A 21257-nucleotide genomic window follows, 5' to 3' on the forward strand; every position below is an offset into this window, starting at 1 on the left:
GGCGCATGTCCACTTACAAGACAATGATGTAGACAATGCATTGTACATAGATCTACAACAAGTTGAAAATAAACACTATGACATCTTATTGTATTTCCAAATGTCAACACTCTTAACACTAATATCTATACATTGTATGGATAAGTAATGCAGCTAGTTGCCTTGCAGGGCTAACCTGACTGGAGGTAAAAGGTCAGAGATATCTAACATCACATACCTGAAGCATGCTTCAGGCACATGATGACTTAAGTACTGCTGGCCAGCATTAGCTCAGGCACCCTTTTACCATGACACAGGGGTCAAACCTTTGTGGCTATGCAGACAGTAGTTGTCAGCTGAGTGGTCAAAAAAAGCAATACATTCTGTATCACATTACATACTCTCACCACTGCCAACAACCCAGGTCCAACTAACATACAGTAACAGAAAGTAACTTTCACACTTCCTAGTATTCAGCCTGACACACCTACAACATCATTTCCTAAGTGTGGCCAGCATGTCTTCGACATTAGTGTTAGTTTTCGTGACGCATTGCTACGCAAATGTACATTGTGTGATGCGCTGCGCAGGTGCACCTATGCAGCTACAGAAAGCACTATGAAATGGCGGCGATGTGTGGCTTCTGATGCACACAACAGGGGCGATGCATGGGTATCTACAGAAGGTGTGGCTACTGCTGGGGAAAACAACTTAGACCCACTCCCATTGGTCCAGGGTTGTGGTGGCACCATTTGCCAAGGCAAACCGACAGATGGCTGATTCTAGGGGCTAAATTCATGGTTAAGTGATGCAGCACAATGCTGCAAGTCACCTTGCTGTGCTGCACTGTGTCACAGGAAAAGAGCCAGAATGCACAGTATTTAATAGATCACGGCGCATTCCTACCTTTCTCTCTGCGCTAGCCCTATTGTGGCAGCCAGCAACAATGCAGGTACCCTTGCACTATGATGCAAGGTTTCCTCAGTTGTATGGAGGTTTGTTTCTGTGCAGGAAGGGGTTCCTTCCTGCACAAGAACAATCTCCTGAAGCATATTCCTCTTTCTATGTATGTGGCAAAATGTTGCACACATAGAATGTGGAAGTAACTAGAAGAAATAAAGCTATTTCTCCTTGTTATGCTTCTCCTGGGTAGGCATAGGTCTTTAGGGGTATTCCCCAGTCGAGCGCCTCTTGTAAATCTGGGGATGCCTCGAAATCCATGGATGTTGCATGGCAGACCTATGCAACACCCATGTAATGCCATGTAATGCCCTTGTGTGGACAACTGAATTGCATTTTTGCCTTTCATTGCACTTGCACCACACTGCGTGGTGCAAGAGCAACACAACCAGGCTCATAAATATGCCCACCGGTGCTAATGCAGGGTGGTTGGAAGTCTTAAATGTCCCTGAGACTTCATGACAGGAGGCTAGGCAGATTGCCCTTGAAGTCACTCTGGTTTCAAGGGGTGCATCTGCAATTCTATCGCCTAACCAGAGGAACAGCAGGCAGCAGGGCAGCACAGCAAGGGAGGACTCAAGAGCTGATTGCTTAGCTACATAATTCATACAAATTACTAGGGTGCACACCTGGATGTCATCCACAGTCATATGTGCATTTAAAGATTGATTCTGGACCCTCTGCCCCACTCTTTTAGGTTTCCTATTCAGCCTCATCTCTCTCTTCCTGAGATGTGTACAGACCCCTTCATTGTGGATTTTCACTGATTCAACACATACTTAACACATAACACAGAGGCAGGCTGCCTCACCCATACTGCAGTGTATGTTCCACCCAGCTTGAAATCCATCTGGTGATGTTTCTCTAATCTTCATGTTATCCCCAGACAACCATGATCTTACCCACAAACAAACCCAAGTTCCTCCATGTTATGTAGCACTATAGGCACTTCAGCCCTGAGTGTATTCCCTCAGAACATTCAGTGACCAGTACTGTAATCCACATGCAGCATGGTAACAGCAGCATACTGACATGCAGCACACACATTCAGTCTGCGCACACTGTTCTGTTCTACAGTCTCTTTGTACTGTACTAGAGTGTGTCACTTGGAACACACACTACCAGCACATACATATTGCCCATATTCACACTGTTCCACAATTCAACCTATGTGTTGTGTATCTCTTGCATAGGCACATGTATTGTGCACATGATTTAATCGCTCACACATCCATGTGAGCATGATGTTGAGAAGGTATGAGTGAAACACACTGCAGCATAACTTTAGAAGAGGTGAGTGAGCTAGTATGCCTCACAGTAGGGACCCAGGGTTAAATGGTCATGTTTATCACTACCAATCACTACACAATATAGTGCAACCCCACGTTTGCTCGGTTTCACTTCTTGGGAAGGCTTACATCAACTATGATATTATGTCTTTGCGTGGCTCTCCTGGTTCAACCAGTCTGAAATCCATTTAAAAAGGCCTCTGTCAGGACACATAAGCAGATTTCATGTGACTTTGCGGAAAAATACCAGCATTAGTGATCCATGCAACAATACAGTTGGGCACTCAGGCCAAGCGGTACACCAATCTTACTATGCAGGGTAAACTCCCTACCCAAAACACAATTGCACCATATTTAATGAAATTCTGTATGTCCACAACCATTTGAAGTTGCTTTTTGACATATATGCTTCACTCACTACCAATTTCCGTCTTCATAACATGATGGGATAGTTGGCAAACATCTCTCTTGTCTTACTTTTCAGAAAAATGCCATGCATTGCTACTTCAGAGGCTTATTATGTTTTGTTAAAGGTTTGAGCCTTCCTTCATTGCTCTGCAAAGCATGGTAAATGTATATTGAATCAAGTGTGGGAAAATTTATTTTTAACATCAATTATCCCTAGAAAGAAGCCACATGTGTGCTGGTTTTATGGATCCCCACACATGCATGAATGCATTCTTTGCAAATGACATTTTGGCATGTACGCCTGAGACTAGGCCTTCATCCCTGAGAGCTGTCACCCATGACCTGTGATGGTATCAGCTGCGATATCTGCTCCTGCAAAGTGCTGACATTCTGCATGCTAGTCCATATGTGAGACACACTAAAATTAGGAGTTTGCTCCAGGGACTGACTTTTTGGGAGGATTGTGAACCATCGTACACTGAGGCCCTCATTATGAACCTGGCAGTAAACACCATCAACCGCCGTGGTGACGGCGAACAGAAGACCACCATTGGAGCTGAACAGAAACCCACCATATAATGAATAAAAAATCGGAATCCGACAAAAGCCACCCTTCCACCCACTCCACCAGGACCTTGTCGCCGGAAAAGCTGGACCTCCCACCCGCCAACGCCGAGCACACCAACACTGCGGCCTCCAAATAATGATGCACAAATCACCGCAGCAGTCAGTGGAAGCTGAACAGCCATTGGCGGTGCAGACCACCACGGGCTGCAAGTGGACCCAACAGTAAGAAGTGCACACATTGGACAAGTTAGAAACCCACACACCTGACACACATCCACAACACTATAAAACACTCACAGACACACCCACAATCCTTTGCAATGAAAGTATGCCAACTAAGACAGAGAACACCAGAAGCAGACACTGAATGTCACAATCCACGATACTTACACCCAACCACACAAGAGCACCCTCACCTAGATTCACACAAGAAACCATTCCCAACACTCACCATGACACCCCCCAAACACCCATGCTAAACAGAAAGGAAGCTAAGGACCATGGTGGACGAGATCCTGAGGGTCGAGCCACAACTATTCGGGGTACAGGTGCAGCACGCACCCATTGCCTGGAAGATGGAGCTATGGCAGACAATAGTAAACAGAGTCAATGCAGTGGGACACCATCCACGCACCAGGGACGACATCCGCAAGAGATGGAGTGACCTGCAGGGGAAGGTCAGGGCCATGGCATCTAGGCACCGCATTGCAGTCCAGAAGATTGGGGGAGGACCTCCACCAACACCACCCGACTACACTGACTGGGAGGAAAAGTTACTGGCCATCCTGCACCCTGAGGGCCTCACTGGACTCACTGGAGAAATGGACTCAGGTAAGTTATCTACAATAACCCCATATCCATCACAACGGTAATGCATGCACCATCCCACCCCTCCAACACCCACCAAGACCACTACCCCACCCAGCCCACAAGCACTTAATCCAGTCCCCCTACATGCCCACAAACCAACTAACAGGCCCACATCCCTCCCCCTGTGCACAACCACCAACCCCTGCAAGGAAACACAATGGCCTATAATACCCACAATACACCTCCACATCCTAAGCTAAAAGCAATGCTAACCTCATCAAAGCATCCTGCATGGCCCCAAAGTGTGTAAGCTGCACAAACCCGGCCAGCCCTGTGCACCCCATCTGACCATGCTAATGTAACAGACTTGTCCATTTCCCCCAACAGGCGCCACCACCCATGCCACCCTGACGGACAGGACAAGGAGTGGGAGTGCCCCACAGGGAGACAGCAGTACCTCACAGGACACTGGGGATGGAACCCTGCACACTAACAATCAGCCTGGCCCCTCACACAGTCCTGGACTGTCCCCATCCAGCAGCCCCAACCAGGATACCACTGACACTCCTACCACCCAGCCAATAACATCAGCCCAGGGCAACCATCCACACACCTGTGTATCCAGGCCACAGACTGGTGGAACACAAGTACAGAGGCCACAGTCACCCCCTACCAACAGGCAGGAAGATGATGGCCTCAGTACAAGTGGTACCGCCAGACTTGTGCAGGGGACACAGGCACATGGGGCTAGGCCCAGTGGGAGGGCATCAGTGGTCCAGGGGGAGGCCACAGGATAGATGCTTCAGCCCATGATGTGATTTTGGAGGTCCTGGGAGCCTACCACCATACCCAGGACAGATTGGCCTAGATGGTAGCCACCATGGAGTAGAGTCAGAGGATGCAGCAGGCACACCACCAAGAGGCCATGGAGTAGTGGAAAGTGCACAATGCCACAATGGCCAGCATAGCAGGTGCACTGCTGCAGCTTGTCCAAACACAGCCTGAGGCCACAGAACAGGAAGCCCCCACTACAGCACAGGATACAGACCGGACAACAAGAGCATCAGCAGCAACTTCACATGTTCCACCCTCTGAGGACACACGGGGACATCCATCTCAACCCCTACAGGCCAACAAAAGGCGCCCAAACAGACCCTGAGGCCAAGATATGGCACAGGAACACCTGCCAAGAAAAAGATCCCCTCTAAGAAGTGACTCTGCCAAAAACTGTCCTCCAAGTGTCCCACTTAACCAACCACCAAACAGTGCTACAAATAATACAAACTCATGTAAGCATGGATGGACCCACCAATCCTGCCAACAATGCTGCCACCATGTTGCCATATTGATCAACCACCATTAGCCCACTCTCATCACTGTAATCTGCACGATTTAATCCCTGCACCAAATAAAACACATTTTCACCTGTTACAATGTCCCCTGTCATTAGTTTGAACAAAGTGAAGTATGGATGCAAGTGGTTGATAACTCCTTTATTGGTATCTGAGTAGCATGAAAAGCCCCACACACCTTACATGTTGTTGTGCCTACATATGTGTTGAAATAATAGACTAAATTGTAATCTGTCCTATGCAGACCTGGTGACAGGGGCAATTAGTATTGACCCAACACCACCCTAGATGACAAGGCACACTGACAGTATGATGCACAGACACCAATCTCATCCAATTGTCCCACATAGTTACTGGAAGTAGATTTGTATCAGTTGGGTCCTTGAATAAATACCTTCCCCTTCCTCGTCATCACCATCACTCTCATCCCCTCTATGAGGAAGCAGGTCTGGATATACAGCACCCTCCTCATCCAAGAGGGGGATAGAATTTCTAACAGCCACGTTGTGCAACATGCAGCAGGCCACCACTATTCTACACACCTTTTCAGGCCCATAGGCCAGGGAACCGCCAGAGATATGTAGGCAATGAAATCTAGCCTTCAGGAGACCTATTGTACCCTCCTAGTACGTCCATGGGCCTCATTGTAATTCCTCTCTACATCTGTTCCAGGATTCTTCACTGGTGTCAGGAGCCAACACAAGTTGGGTTCGCCAGAATCACCTAGAAAAAGGTGCACAACACAACTTTAAATTACAAGCCTTAGAGGCAGACAGTCTGGCTGTCTGCTAGGTGGCAATAAGTAACAGAAACACCTACCTATGATCCACCCTCCGTCCTCTTGTAGTTGTTCCATCTTGTGTGGCACACTACTGTTCCTCAGCACAAATTAATCATGGACTGAACCAGGGAACATGGCATTCACATGTGTGATGTACTGGTCTGCAGCACACATCAATTGAATGTTCATCAAATGCAAGTTCTTCCTGTTTCTGTACACCTGTTCACTGACTCTTGGGGGGGTGATAGCTATGTGGGTGCCATCGATGGCACCTATCACATGGGGTATGTTGGCAAAGGCATAGAAGTCTGACTTGATGGCAGGGAGGTCAGCACTTTGAGGAAACCTCACATAGGACTGCAGGTATTGTACAAATGCATTCAGGAATCTGGACAGTATAATGTTAAACATTGGCTGTGAAAAACCTGCACCCATGCCCACTGTCACTTGAAATGAGCCCGTGACAGGAAATGGAGTGCAGAGAGCACCTGCACTTCAGTAGGGATGGCATGTTCATTACGATTTGCCGGAGTCAGTGCAGGATCCAGTAATGCACAAATTTCAAGAATAGTTGCATGAGTGAGTCTGTAATTGATTATGATGTGACACTCCACCATGGTCCACAAATCCACTAGTAGTCTGTACACCGATGGGGCCCTTCCTCGCCACAGGGGTCTGTACCTAGGAGGAGTTGAAAACATGTGTGAGGAACACACATACATCGGCACACATTATTATTCATTCAGCACTGCTGGCATGATTGTCGTCGACACTAATGCATAGTGTATGTGACATAACCACAACATGACCACAATGATAGATCAGGGCTGTTCAGGTGAGGTAATGTTAATTGTCGCATGCCGTAGTGTGTTTGGTGAACAATATGACCTGCACTGTGCAGATGGGAGTTTTACAAATGCGTAGTTTTAGCCAAAATGTCTGCCCCATGTAATCCAGAACTGTTGTTGTGGAAGTGACCTCATACTGCTAGCAGTTGACGTAACAGCATAATGCGGTGTTTACAGCCATGCACAAATTCATTGGTTAACATGGATGTCAATGGGGAATCCTAGCGTATCATAATCGCCACCAGTGGGGTGCATGCTGCCCCGGTGCGCACGTGAGCTTGTCACCCCAACTTCACTTGACTCCCTGATCTCATGCAAGCAGGTACTCCACTGAGTGTACTGCTGTGTCCTGCCTCTGATCATGGAAGAGGCAAGTGTTGCAGGGGAAAGGGACCCGGCCTTCACCCAAGAGGATTTAGAGAGGGTCGTGGATGAGGTCCTGCCCCTGTACTCCAAGCACGGACGGCAGAGGTACAGGTGAGTAGGAGGATTGGGGTGCATGGACGTGTGTAGTGGTTGTTGTTTGCTGCATACATGTGTGCACCTCTGACACTGGATGGGCCAGGGTTTCTGACATGCTGCGTGTGTATGTGCTGTTAGTCGGTTTGAACTGTCCGTCCCATAGTGGACGTATAGCCAGCTGCATACGATTGGCCAGTGCCTGACCTCTGTGTTACATTTCTGTGTGTCCCTTTTAGGTAAGCGCCCACCAGAAGAGGGGACTTTGGAATGCCATCGCCAACGAGTTGCGGACCCTGGGGGTCTACAACCGGCGGAGCACCCACTGCAGGAAGAGGTGGGAGGACCTGTGGAGCTGGGCGCGAAAGATCTGCGAGGCCCAGCTTGGGAAGTCCTCCCAATGGTGATGTGGTGCCCATCGGGTACTGACCCCCCTTATGCAATGCATCCTGGCGGTAGCGTACCTGGACCTGGATATGCGCTTGAAGGCTTCACAGCAGTCACAAGGGGGTGAGTACACATACCATATTTGTGACCCTTCATGCATGTGTGTGTGCCAATTTGGATTTATGCTGCTTAGTTGCAGGGTCCATGACTACATTGTGGCCCCCATGGGGAGTAGGGGTGTTTTGGTCAGGTCTACTACACGTCAGGTCCTTAAGTTATTTGGGTAATGGCTGTAGAGCAGGGTTCTGGCCACTAGTCAGGGGCATAGCCATGGGTATAGCGGTAGGTGCTGCCTGTTGGAGGGTCTTCTGGGTGGGTGTATGTGTGAACCACTATTGTACCTCCATTCAGCTATTTACAAAATCTCTCCTGTTTTTTCCCCCATTCCTGTTCTCTTGTGTTGTCTGTGTACATCAGCATCATCTGGCAAGGGAGCGGAGGCACTGCCCAGTGGGGATGCATCAGCCCACGGATCCTCGGAGGCAGAGTTGTCTGACGCCAAGGGGAGCAGTGGGTTGGAGGGCGAGGGGAGTACCATGGGCAGGCAACTACCACTGGTCCAGAGTGAGATGCCCGTGCCCGCTCACCCAGAAGGGTGGGCGTCTCCTTCGCCCAAGGCACCCCTTTTCCTGCCCCAGTCAGCCCTGCTGCCCTCACGGAGGAGGCTATTGACCTCCTGAGAACCATCTCTGTAGGGCAGACACTCATCGTCAATGCCATCCAGGGGCTAGCATCAGAGATGCAGCATACCAATGCCTATCTGGGTGGCATTCACAGTGCCGTATCTGACCTGCAGAGATCTTTTCAGGCTCTGGCCTCCTCTTGGACGGCAGCCAGTGTCCCTGGTCATTCCGTCCACCCTCCAACCTCCTCTACCCCTTCCAGCACAACACTCCCTTCACCCGTCCAAAGCACACATTCTGACACGCAGGCACACACCTCAACACACAGGAAGCACACTTCAAAACACAAGCACCACACTTCCCACCACAAACATAAACACAGCCAACATAAACATGCACACACACCAACATCCACTTCCCCCAGTGTGCCCACCTCTTCCGCCTCCCTGTCTGTCCCCTCTACATGCACACCCCCAGGCACTGAACCTTCATTCACTGTTGCTGAGCCTATTCCTGCAGTCACCACAATAGCACACATCCATTTATGCACCCCAGACACCACACCTGCACTCACCACAACTACTTTAGTTGACACATGCAGCACACTCACCAGACTTGCAGACACGTGGACAACATACATTCACACTGGCAGCCTGTGTTGTCCCACTGTGTCCACCCCTCCTCCTCCCAAGACCCTCAAACGCACCAAAACACCCACCCATCACACATCCACCACACTTCAGCATACTGTCCAGTCACCTGCACCCATATCACGCACACCTACACCACTTATGACCACTCTCTCTACCTCCACTCCCACGCCTTCCACCCCAATTGCACCAAAGAAACTTTTTCTCTCCCGTGTTGACCTATTCCAACCCGCTGGCCCACCCCGCCTCGTCCCTAAACGTGCACACCTCCTTGCCCTGTCCACTCCTTCCATGTCACAGCCCACACCCATCCGCCCTTCACATTCCTGTGCCCCTTCCCCAGAGAGGAAGAATCCCAGTGCTCAACCTGTTCCATCTGCCACCACCCAGTCCTAGCACACTCCCCCACCTTCCAAGGCCAAACCCCCTCCACCTTCCGAACGAAAATCTAAGCCCACCCCGTCATAAATCCCCACCCCCACCACCCTCTGACCCTGTTCCCTGAGGTGCCTGGATACCCCATTGTTGCCCCTATGAGGTGGAGTATCGTAGCACTTGTGGGAGTCAGGTTGGGGCCATTGTGGCCCGTTGGACTTGTCTCCAGACGGATTGGCCATTGGCCTTATATCCACTTCGGTTGCTCAGTGAGCATAATAAATGTTAATGTGTGGCCTGTGTTGTAGGAGGCACACTCTGGATCTCTCATTTCATTGTTTGTGGGCGTGGGGCACATGTATGTACTTTTGACCGGTTGGATTTGCCTTGTGTCGGCTAAGTACCTCTTGCTGTGGGGTGTATGGCTTGTGCCGCTGTGAAGGGTTGTGGGAGCATTGCACTGTGGGTGGAGTGGGTGGGTATGAAACTGTGCCCTTTCTTCCCTTGTTTAGTAGGTTGCAGTACTTACCGTCGTCGTCTTCGTCGGCGGTCTCGGTCGTGGAGGTATATGGCAAGGAGCAGGGCTGGCATGATCTGCAGCTCTCTATCCATGCCTGCTTCGGCATGTTGTGTGAGCCTCAGGTGAGTGTTTCCTTATATTTAGTTCGTTTCCGCCTGGCTTTGTGTGGCTGTGGTTCCCGCCCCGGAACTGAGGCGGTCTTGTGTTTCATTATTTGATGGTCATCTAGGGCCTTTCCGTCGGCCTGTGGGCGGGCTCTGCCATCGTTGTCGGCACTCCTTTGCTGGCGGTGAGTGGTCTTCAGGATGCCTGTGTTTCAGTTGGTTCATTATTTGGCAGTACGGACCGCATGTTGGTTGGCGGTTTTTACCGCTACCGCCGGCAGTGCGGTGTTTACCGCTGTGTTCATAATGAGGGCCTGAGTGTCATATGAAACACACATTGATGCTGCAGGACACAGCAAGACAGCTTGCTGTGCTGCCGTGCGCTGCATTGCCTGGGAGTGGAAGGATAGGAATGCCTCTTATCTAGGTATATATGTGGCAAACCTGCTCTTTAACTTTTATGTAGTGCAATGCATCACATTAGCTTGCTGATTTGATTTTTTCGTAGTTGGAATTATGGCCCCCAAGTTTATCAGCAGCTCATAAATCATGATTCATACACGTTGAGACCTAGAACTAGTTGAGAATGTATGAGTGACTACATATGTACCTTGAAATTCACATATAAGCAATGTAATGTATGTGTTCCCAAAGTTGACATATTTTCTGTCAGTATTACCATCAACTGGTATTGCAAACAAATGACCACTATTTTGTCCCGTCTCCCCTGACCTGCCACTTTGTGCAGTATATCTGTATCATTGTCTGCATCATCTTCCAGTTCATCTGGATTTGGTGGCTCTTAGTCCCACTGCATATTTGTTTTTAAACAGATATTGTGCAATATTGCACACACCAGATTTGTTTTACACACCAGCATCAACAGGTCCAGGCAGTGGAACTGGAGCTTAAGGACCCTAAACTTCCTCTCAACAACATTCTTTGCCTTGGTAATTTTTCTGCCTTTGTCTGAGGATTGTTGAATAGGGTCTGGAGTCATGACTGTAACCCATACCCTTGGTGACCTCAAAAGTGGGAAAAAACAACAGTCCATTATTTGATATAACTGTGTGGATGCTGGCAAAAGCATACGCATTTCTTTCACTTTTAACAGATATGTGTTAGGTATTGTTGGCCATTGCTTTACACATGAATGTTCAGCTTCTATTGCATATATTGACCATGTCCTGAGACATAGGACACATCTACATGCTGACTTTTATGTGTAGGCAGTAGATTGCTATAATAAGTACTTTGGCATGTTAAAAACAGCTCTATGTTATTTGCACTCACTGAGTCTGCAAAGTAACGAGCATGATCAGAATCTCTTGCGTACATTCAGTCCAATATAGGTTGTAACAGTGCCAACATGTTTGACACTCACACATATATTTGTCCTTTTGTCAGCTATGGTGTCCTTGCTTGTCTACTTGACATTAGCACAGCCTTTGATTTGTTCACGTAATTTAGCATGCCTATTTGCTTAGTATATGTAATTCATTTTCAACATGTGACATGGATATTTAAATATGTATGTGTCAAACAAGAGCTAATGCTTTTTGTTTGGCAAGGTGTTGTGCTGAACTTAGATTGACACACATGTATGGCAGGGTAGGCCTTCTTTATGTGAGTTAACATGATGTAGATGTAGGTAGTTTTATACTAGAGACCTGAAGACAACACTTTCGGTTTTCACATACATGTGATTTTGCCTTGCAGGTGAATCTGTGCTTATATACCTTGATTCTGATGTCATTGACATAGCATGAGAGGGTTTTATTAAGGATCCTGAGTAGACTGTGATACCTTACCTTGGTTGCTTTTTCTTCTATGTTATTTCTTAGTGTATGACATATTTCATAGCATATTCATTGACTGTGTCAGCTTAGCATTAATGGACTGGGATGCAGAAATGTACACAGCTTGAGCCACTACATTGTTCAGCTATCACACTGATGAAGTATGTTAATGTGGGTTATTATCTATGTGTGTGTTTGGACCTAGAAGGTTGGAATGGCTGAAAAATAGGTGGACTTTGTACTTGTGGTATCACATATGCACCTCAAGTTTACATTTTCACATGCTTTGATTCTACACTTACAGTGCATGCCATACATGGAATTTTCAAGTTCTTTTTCGATTTGTGCTCCTGATACTTTGGTCAATGTACAGATGTGTTGCCATGTGTGACACATTTACTTAGGTGCACATGATGTCTTCAACACCCATTATTTTGGTGGAACTTTAACTAAAGATCCAGACTTGATACACCATTGCACATACAAACATCTCAAACTTAGCAAAAATGCATTATTCCTACCCATATATAATCTAATAGTGAGCCACATAAATTGTGTGTTGATTTATTCAACAGTGCAGAAAATGTGGTTCTGTCCACTCACACAGTGTTAGATAACACACTACTTGTCACTGTGGATTTTTTTCCTACTCCCATTGCAGATTTAATGAGGGAAGGACACAATGGGACATCATTTGCATGTTGGAATAAGAAATTCCCACTATGTGCACATGACACAAGATCCATACAAAACACAGATATGGCTATTATGTCATACATTACAACTTCTTAGTATAAGGTATATTTCTGCTTTCCTTACTGATAAGTAGGGCATTCCCATATCTGCAATTCTGAAACCACTCATTGATGGAAATGTGAAGGAAGATGAAGGCATAACGTTCACTTCCATGATATTTTGCCAACACATTTATGAGCATCCCCTGATTGCCCATTATGGCTTGGGCACTGAGTAGGTGTGCTTACGGTTTCTGTACAAGTGGGATTTTGCAGCGGGGGCAACAATTGCACATGTATGCATTTAGTTGCTTGGTATCCAGTTGCTGTTTGGAAGTTTTGGGTAACAGAAGGTACTGGGGTGTGAGTTTAATGATGGCATCCAAAACAGATGACGTCAAGGTAGAAAATGTTCTTGGTGAAGTTCCTGCCTATCAGGCTGTTGTGACTTGGAAAGAACCTGATGCCAGCATGTGGAGCACAACCATCAAGTTGACATGTGGTAGAATGCTATTGCAGTTGGCCTAGTTGCATCCTACCACATATCCCAGTCTTGGTCCAATCTTCTCCAGCAGTTCCATGATGGACTCCCTTTTGAAACCCGTAGAACTGTATGGCCTCCTTCTTTCTTGAGCTCAATGACAGATATGAGGGATATGACCCATCGGAAAACACACTCATTCCGCCTTTGCTGCCTACGTGGTGGTGGTCTCCTAGCTACTCCCCGTTGCAATATGATGACCTCCATGGCAAGTGTCCTGTGATGGTGAGGCTTTTATACTGCAGCCACTGCATCATTTTCTACACCTGCTTTGCTGATGCACAGCACTTCTGCATTTCTAGCTTTGTGTGTTGCCCTACATCACAATGTATGACGCAGTGCTGCACCCATACCACTGTGTTACAGTTGCATCTGTTCTTCCAGCAGAACACACCTACATTTCATATTTCAAATAATGTGTGACGCCGCTGAATAAAGCACAGCTTTTCCCCCTCACAAACCTAAAAAAATGATGCATTCTTGAAGATGCATCATTTTTTAAATTTTAAATTAGACTTAATGCTTGCGCCACCCTTGCATCATACTATGTGACGCAAGGCTGACCCAGGCCTTTCATAAATATGCCCCAATGTTTGTACTTTTGCAAAATGCAGACAAAAAGTTTCAAGTGTTGAATACAGAGCACATGTTCTGCGTAAGATCACCCACTGTTACATTTCCTGGCATTGGTTAGTTACAGCATGACCCTTCAGCAATAAACTGAACAATATAATTCATAAATTAATATTTTTGCTGGTGGCTGTTAGACTTTCAGGAATGTATTATGAAAGTAAATATGTTTTTTCTCAGTAGGTGGGCAAAGGTACGGCCAGAAACATGTATTTGTTGTCTTGGTTCCATTTAAAGCTGTTTTTTTCCCACTGAAAGAATCTTAGCATGGATTTGGACGACTATAAGGGGCCCAAATCCAGGGAGCTGGTGATGAGGCCCTGTAAATTCGTGCATGATTTGCTTGTAAGAACAGCTTGACCAAATAGAGCACGATTGTTACTGGTTGATTCTGAGTTCAAATGTCTGAAGCTCCTTAACTAAGTCCTGGGACCTTGTCATGATCCTATTTTTCTGTTCTGTTTCTGCATGTACATTAACTCGACAAATCTTTGATGGCATGTTCTCTTGACAGCAGAGGTCGTATCAGTTCAAATGTATAAATTGGAATTTCTCAGAGTTAATGCTTGAATCTTAGACAGACCTAGAAAAAACAGTGAGCAGGGAGGGATGCTCTCTCTCTGTTTCCAACTTGCTCTGTCACAATTTCATGTAATAACTCGGAGAAGTTCCTTGTTATAAGAACTTCAGACATCTCACACAACAAAAGAAGGCGTTTGGTCTATCATGATAGAGCTCCAGTGTTAGAAAACATGAAGAGGAAATTATCACCCTGTGTCATCGAGCTCTGCCGCCTGCAACGGATGGTCCAGCTCAGATTTTTCAAGTTACTATATGCCCTTTAGATGGGAAAGAGAAGGGTACAGAACCATTCTCTGTGGCGCCACACAGTGAATAAGATCATATTACAGACCCTGGAATGACCAAGGGAGGGCTAGTATATGACATTATTCTCTTTTGCGACTTTGTTTGGAAGAGGTGCACCACTGTTCTGCATCTGCACACAGAGTTTATGACCCTGCCGACCAATCAAAGAAGCACTGGGACATATTTAAGAGCCCCTAGCGCCATTCCAATGCCACATTAGCATCATTTTTTTATGCTAATGTGGCGTTAGAAGGCCAAAAACGCCACGCTATATTTACAGAGTGGTGCAATGCATGCATTGCACCACTTTGTAACCTTTTGTGCTACATTATGCCTGCGCCAGCCATAATCTATGCAAAGGGGACCCTCCCCAGTTCGTGGGGCCAAAAAAAATGGCACAAGGAAAACTAAGACTTCCTTGCCCCATTTCTTTGGCACTTTCAATGCCTGCTCAGAGCAGGAGTTAAAAGGAGGCTTCCATTGATTACAATGGGCCTCTGAATGCTTTGCAGGATTAGAGTCAGATTTTTTTACGCCAATCCTGCAAAGCGCCGACTACTGTAAAAAATTCTGATGCTAGTCCCCTAACTACTGCCACGGTGTGCCATATTTTAAATATGGCACACACATGGTGGTGTTGGGGGACACTACGGGGTGCAAGAAAAGTGGTGGTGCACTGTGTGCAGCTCCAATTTTCTTAAATATGCCCCACTGTCTTATTGTAGACTGGTTTCAAACTGCCATTGAAGAGACAACCAAATTTAACCTGCAGCTCTTACGCAGATACGACCTCCTACAGGAAAGAAAGATTAGTGTGCTATTTTAGTTGCATTGTATTTCAGACCACAGTTTTTCACGTAATTTCCTCGTTCATACTTCACGAATTGTGCTTACCATCCTATTTAACAAATATACTGTAGGGCTCCTCTATGAAAAAGGCAAATATCAACATAACATGCAGGACAGACTAGGTTCTTAATTCTGTGGGTCGTGCATGAATATTATCCAAGAAAATGTAAATGTTAAAATAATAGTTACATTCTTGGCAACGAGCCTTGTGCATTGTTAAGCATTGTTAAATTTGTTCCACTGCCTCTATCGTCATAAAATTAACCCCACCGCACACGCACAAAACCACACACTTTCTGACACAACTGCACCCTTCCAAATAACCATTTTTTCCCATAGTCCTAGTAGAGCCAGAAAAAGTATACACACTGTATCTTTTGTGTAGCTTTCCTGTGTGACATAAATGAGAACATCACTTTACAATGTGGTTTATCTGATGCCCAGAATTCAATGGGCATTTTCTGCCAGATAAACTATCATATTAAATACATCAAACCCGTAGGAAAAACATTTAAAAGTAGTTATCGATCTGTTCATTTTCAAATGTGGATCCTTTTAATGTAGTGGTTCCCATCCTCTGGTCCAGGGTACCTTGTGGGTCAGCGAAGCCTCCTCAGGGGATCCGCAACTGCTTGTAAAATTAAATAATAATAACAGATTAAGGCCGCAGCTTTCAGTAATGACTTAGTAGGAGGGTCCCCGGAATCCAATAATTATTCAGTGGGGGTCCCCAGGTTCCAGTAATGATAAAATTGGGGGCCACAGAAGTCAAAAGGTTGGGAACAATTGCTTTTAATGCACATATTTGTTCCTGAAGCCAGCTGCCAGGAACGATTTAAAACAAGGGACTTCCACACATCTTGGGAACCCTGGAATACACATAAGGGAAGCTCTCTGTCAAGTATCCAGTCAGGATCAGGGGCCTAGCTTCAAGGGGGGTGTTTAGGGTGTCACCCACTCCAATAAATGTATATCGTGGTAAATAGTTGGGTATAGGTTTTGGTGAGGTTTCTGTTGGATTTCATCAGGATTTTTTACATACACACAGACAAAAACGCATATACACTTTCTCCATCTCTCGATTTTGAAAGCCTTCAAAAATATTGGCTATTTTACAAATTATTGTTGTCTCTTAGTACCACTACCAATTTGTATTCTTCTCTTTTTTTACTGCCTCTTCAGCCCATCTCATGCGCTCTGCTTGTGGTATAATGGGCCAGATTTACAATAAGGTGGAGCAGCACTGCACTGTGCCAAAATTGGCAGAATCACACTGCATCACTTTAGAAATGCACAGATGAGCTGTATTAACAAGAATATGGCGCACCCCTGTGTTTCCCCCTGCGCTGGCACTAAATTTGCTGCTGAACTCCAATGCAGCAATCCTTGTGCCTTGGTTCAAGGATGGCTGCGTTGCAGGGAGATTGTATTTGTTCAGGATGGGACACCTTCCTGCACAAAAACAATCTTAAATGGCAGAATGCAGCACACATAGAAAGAGCGAAAAATGAGATGAAATTAAAGCATTTCTCCTTGTTGCGCTATGCTAACGCCACCCCTAGTGTGGTGTTATTTTTTGCTGCTGCCTCAGATTTATGAAATGTTGTAAATCTGGGGCAGCACCAAAAGGCAATGAGTGTTGCTGTGGAACGGGTGTTGATGTGGAACACCCACAGCAACATCCATTGCACGCCTCTTGCACATAAAGTGCTGCCTGTGAAGGGGCTGTATTTCAAGATGGTGTTAAGCAACAAAGAGTGCACAGCTCCACCAGAGTGTCACAAAAAGTGACGCCCCGGTGGCGCTAGGGGCTTGTAAATATTCCCCAATGTATTTTAACCTTACATTGTCGGAAAATTTGAAGCTCACACACCCCACTCTCCCAACCTTCCTGACCAAGCTTCGCCACTAGTCAGGATGCTATGGGGCCTATTCTAGTGACCATTTACGCTCTCTCATGCCTTTGGAGGATAGACACACTTGTGGCAGACTGGAGCGAGGGAATGACTTTTGGAGCGAGTGAAACAAAGCAAGCAGTAACAAAGTAAATTGAATTTGGCTTTTTTTTTTTTTATAATGCCTGACAAAAATGTGCACCACCTGAAGAGAAGCATAGTGACACAGCGTTTAGATTGCAGTTTTCCAAGGGCAAACATACAAGCATACATAATGGTACCTAAACAAACCACATGCAGCCCAGTGCATAAAGAGACACAAATAGCGCCAGGACATGCCTTCTTGTGGTACCAGTGTACATTATAAATATAATTTATTAATTAACTCATTCACATAAGGGAAACCATGTACAACAGATTACTCACATACACCACTCACATACATTTACCAGTACATACCCATAATTTACAGAGGCACGCCTACAAACGATCCACCCGCCTTACCTGGCAACAGCAATTAGGACTTCGATTTCCATCAACCATATTTTGCATGTTGAGATTTTTAATCCCTGATTTGAAATGTGAAAAATGAAAACTTCAAGTCTCAGAATGTAAAGTTCTCTTTATTAAAATGCCAGAACCGATACAAGTGTCACAAGTAGCTCGTCTCATTTGGAAGTTATGAGCAGATAACAATTGAGTTCCTGCAGTGGTTGAACACAATAAAAATAAACCTTCGGTCTTTTGATGGTGATATTTTCACGTCTGTTTGCTTTGCTTGTGCGTTTTGCAGCTTAATAAATACACATTTTCATTTCTTTTACAATGCTAGATGATGAACTGCTTTGCATATTAGTGATCCCGTTCAATGATTATCTAGAAGCAAGTTGTAATCCAATGTATTTTTGCTATAGTACTACAGTGCAGTGATAATGCAGTTATTACTGGGACTAGACATGTTACAGCTGATACTTTTAGCATGTCTGTCTCCTGTTGCCCATGGGCTTTCTCTTCTCCACTCATTGCTGTTTGTATATAATATTGAATATTTTTCTATGTTATTATATTTTCTAAATTAATCACTTATTCAGAATACATGAACACTCATTAATAATTTTTATTAAAACACCTGTGCTAGCAATCCCTCCTCTGATGACTAATTACCACCCACAAATTTGTGCATTTGTGCATCAGCTAAAATCTGTCAATTCAATCCCTTCAGAATGTTGTGTCCCCTTAGAATTTTCTCTGTACAATTTTTCCCTTTTCTTCCCTCCTCTGATTATTCTTTGACCTTTTCCATTTAATAATTTGACATAATTTACACAGTCCCCATGCATAATTTACACAATCCCTATGTTTCAAATAGACAAACCACAAAAATTAATATCCCTTGCAATATTTTCAATAGAATCCCATTCCAAATGTTGCTGAGCCAATTTCCCACTGAAGCAAAATCTTTGCCAGTCTTTTCCCAAACACCTGTTTCTTTTAATTCTTTCAAATCAGCACTTTCATTAGTCCGATTAGTAATTAAGCCTCTAATTTCTTTACTATTATCAGGAATATACGAACAACAATACCTAGAATTAATCATTCTACAGACTCCACCATCCTTCGCTAAAAGAATGTCTAAAGCAAGATGAGTTTGAAGAGTCATAGCTCTATCAGCAGCTAATTCAGTAGTATGGGTCCTGAAAAATTTGTCAGCATGTTATCCACAATAGTAGACAACTTTCAAATCTTTAACGAATTCAAAAGGACTCCCACTGAAGGAATTACTGCCCCAAATATATCTCCCACTATACCAGAGGCGGACTCCCTCCTCTGTATCATATGATGTAATTCAGACACTTTCGGAAACTTCTTCAAACCTCCATTTGATAAATCTTTGGGAAAACTATTCCCAAATATCATGTCCCATACCATGCTCTTGGAAGACGGTAATAAGCATTAAGACCACAAATATAATAAATTCTGGGAATTGCCGGGTCCTGTCCATTCAACATAAACGTCCATTTACTCTGAAACAAAAACACATGCTTACATTCTCTCGTTCCCACAAACAAAGTGTCAGTGAGTGATTTAGGCTTGTATATACAAAGTTTCCCCATGTGTTGCGAATCTAAAGCTAATTTCCCTTGTGTTTTAATTGCACTATAAGCATAATCGTTCATGTAAGTCCTTTTCTTTAAGCCTTTTTTTAATTTCTCCTTTAAGGCCTTTCTCCTGTCATCTGTGTGATCTTAGAAGCTTTTCTCTAAAGGTGTAAGCAAGCTTATCAGATTATTTCTATGTGCATAAACTGTGCCAAATGTCAATGTAGGTTCAAAGAAACCTCTAACTATTACTGTGTCATTATCCTTAGCTACTCTACTCCAATACCTAATTATAGGAACAAACTAAAACACAACATCATAATTCGAGTAAAAGTACTGTATGTACTCCTGATCATAAAATCTTGTTAGTAACAGACTACAACTTATTCCGTAAGTTAATGGCAAACTATGATAAGTAACTCCTTCCTCAACACATGACAATTCCTCGCATCCATTGTCTCAAGATACTCAGTCAACAAGCGATAGAAAACATTAGAAGAAAGTTACCTTTGCGCATTAGTATCCTAACATTTGGAAAATCTTTCAGCAAAAATAAAAAATAGACAACTCTTCTTTCAGCTGTTATTTACAGATCTCAGTCTCACTTCCAGGATCCCTTGTCAAAATTGGTTAGCAGCTTTGTCAAAATCAGGTTTCAAAAGTCAAATCAGGTTATCAATGTCTCTTCCGGTTACCCTCAACAGTCTCTTTCTCAAAAATGTTCTTGGATTGTTTCAACAGTTCAGTTTATCAGCTTCCTTCAAGTGCCAAAATACTGACCAGGAATTTCTCTATCAAAACAAACAGACAAAAACTCTTGCTGCCATTCACTTGTAGTTGCAAACGCCAATTCAGGACCTGCGTATCTTTGACTTGCTATTCTCTTTCTTTTCAACTTTCGATCACCATTCTATTCTCCTTGTTGGACTTTTTTCCTTTTGCAGGGTCATCTCAAATCTTCTTGCCTCCTATTTTTTCTGACCTGGTTTTGTTGGCTTTAGGACTCTGGGCACTTTACCACTGCTAACCAGTGCTAAAGTGCACATGCCCTCTGTGTAAATTGTACTGTTGATTGGTTTTTCCCTGATTGGCACATTTGGTTTACTGATAAGTCCCTAGTACAGTGCTCCAGAGGTGCCCTCGGGTCTGTAAATCAAATGCTACTAGTGGGCCTGCAGCACTGGTTGGGCCACCCACATGAGTAGCCCTGTAATCATGTCTCAGACCTGCCACTGCAGTGTCTGTTTGTGCAGTTTTACACTGCCAATTCGACTTGGCATGCGTACCCACTTACCAGGCCTAAACCTTCCCTTTTCTTATACGAAAGACACCCCTAGGGTATGCCCTAGGTAGTCCTATGGACAGGGTACAGTGTATGTTGAAGGTAGGACATATACTAATGTGGCTTATATGACCTGATAGTGAAATACTGCCAAATTCGGTTTTCACTGTTACAAGGCCTATTTCTCTCATAGGTCAACATGGGGGCTGCCTTTAAATATGATTAAAGTGTGGATTCCCTTTGGGAGCATATAGACATGTGGAGTTTGGGGTCTGTGAACTCACAATTTAAAAATACATCTTTTAGTAAAGTTGGTTTTGAGATAGTGTGTTTGAAAATGCCCCTTTTAGAAAGTAGGAATTTTCTTGCTTAAACCAGTCTGTGTCTCT

The sequence above is a fragment of the Pleurodeles waltl genome, chromosome 9 (assembly GCF_031143425.1).
Source record: "Pleurodeles waltl isolate 20211129_DDA chromosome 9, aPleWal1.hap1.20221129, whole genome shotgun sequence".
In the NCBI taxonomy this organism is placed as follows: domain Eukaryota; kingdom Metazoa; phylum Chordata; class Amphibia; order Caudata; family Salamandridae; genus Pleurodeles; species Pleurodeles waltl.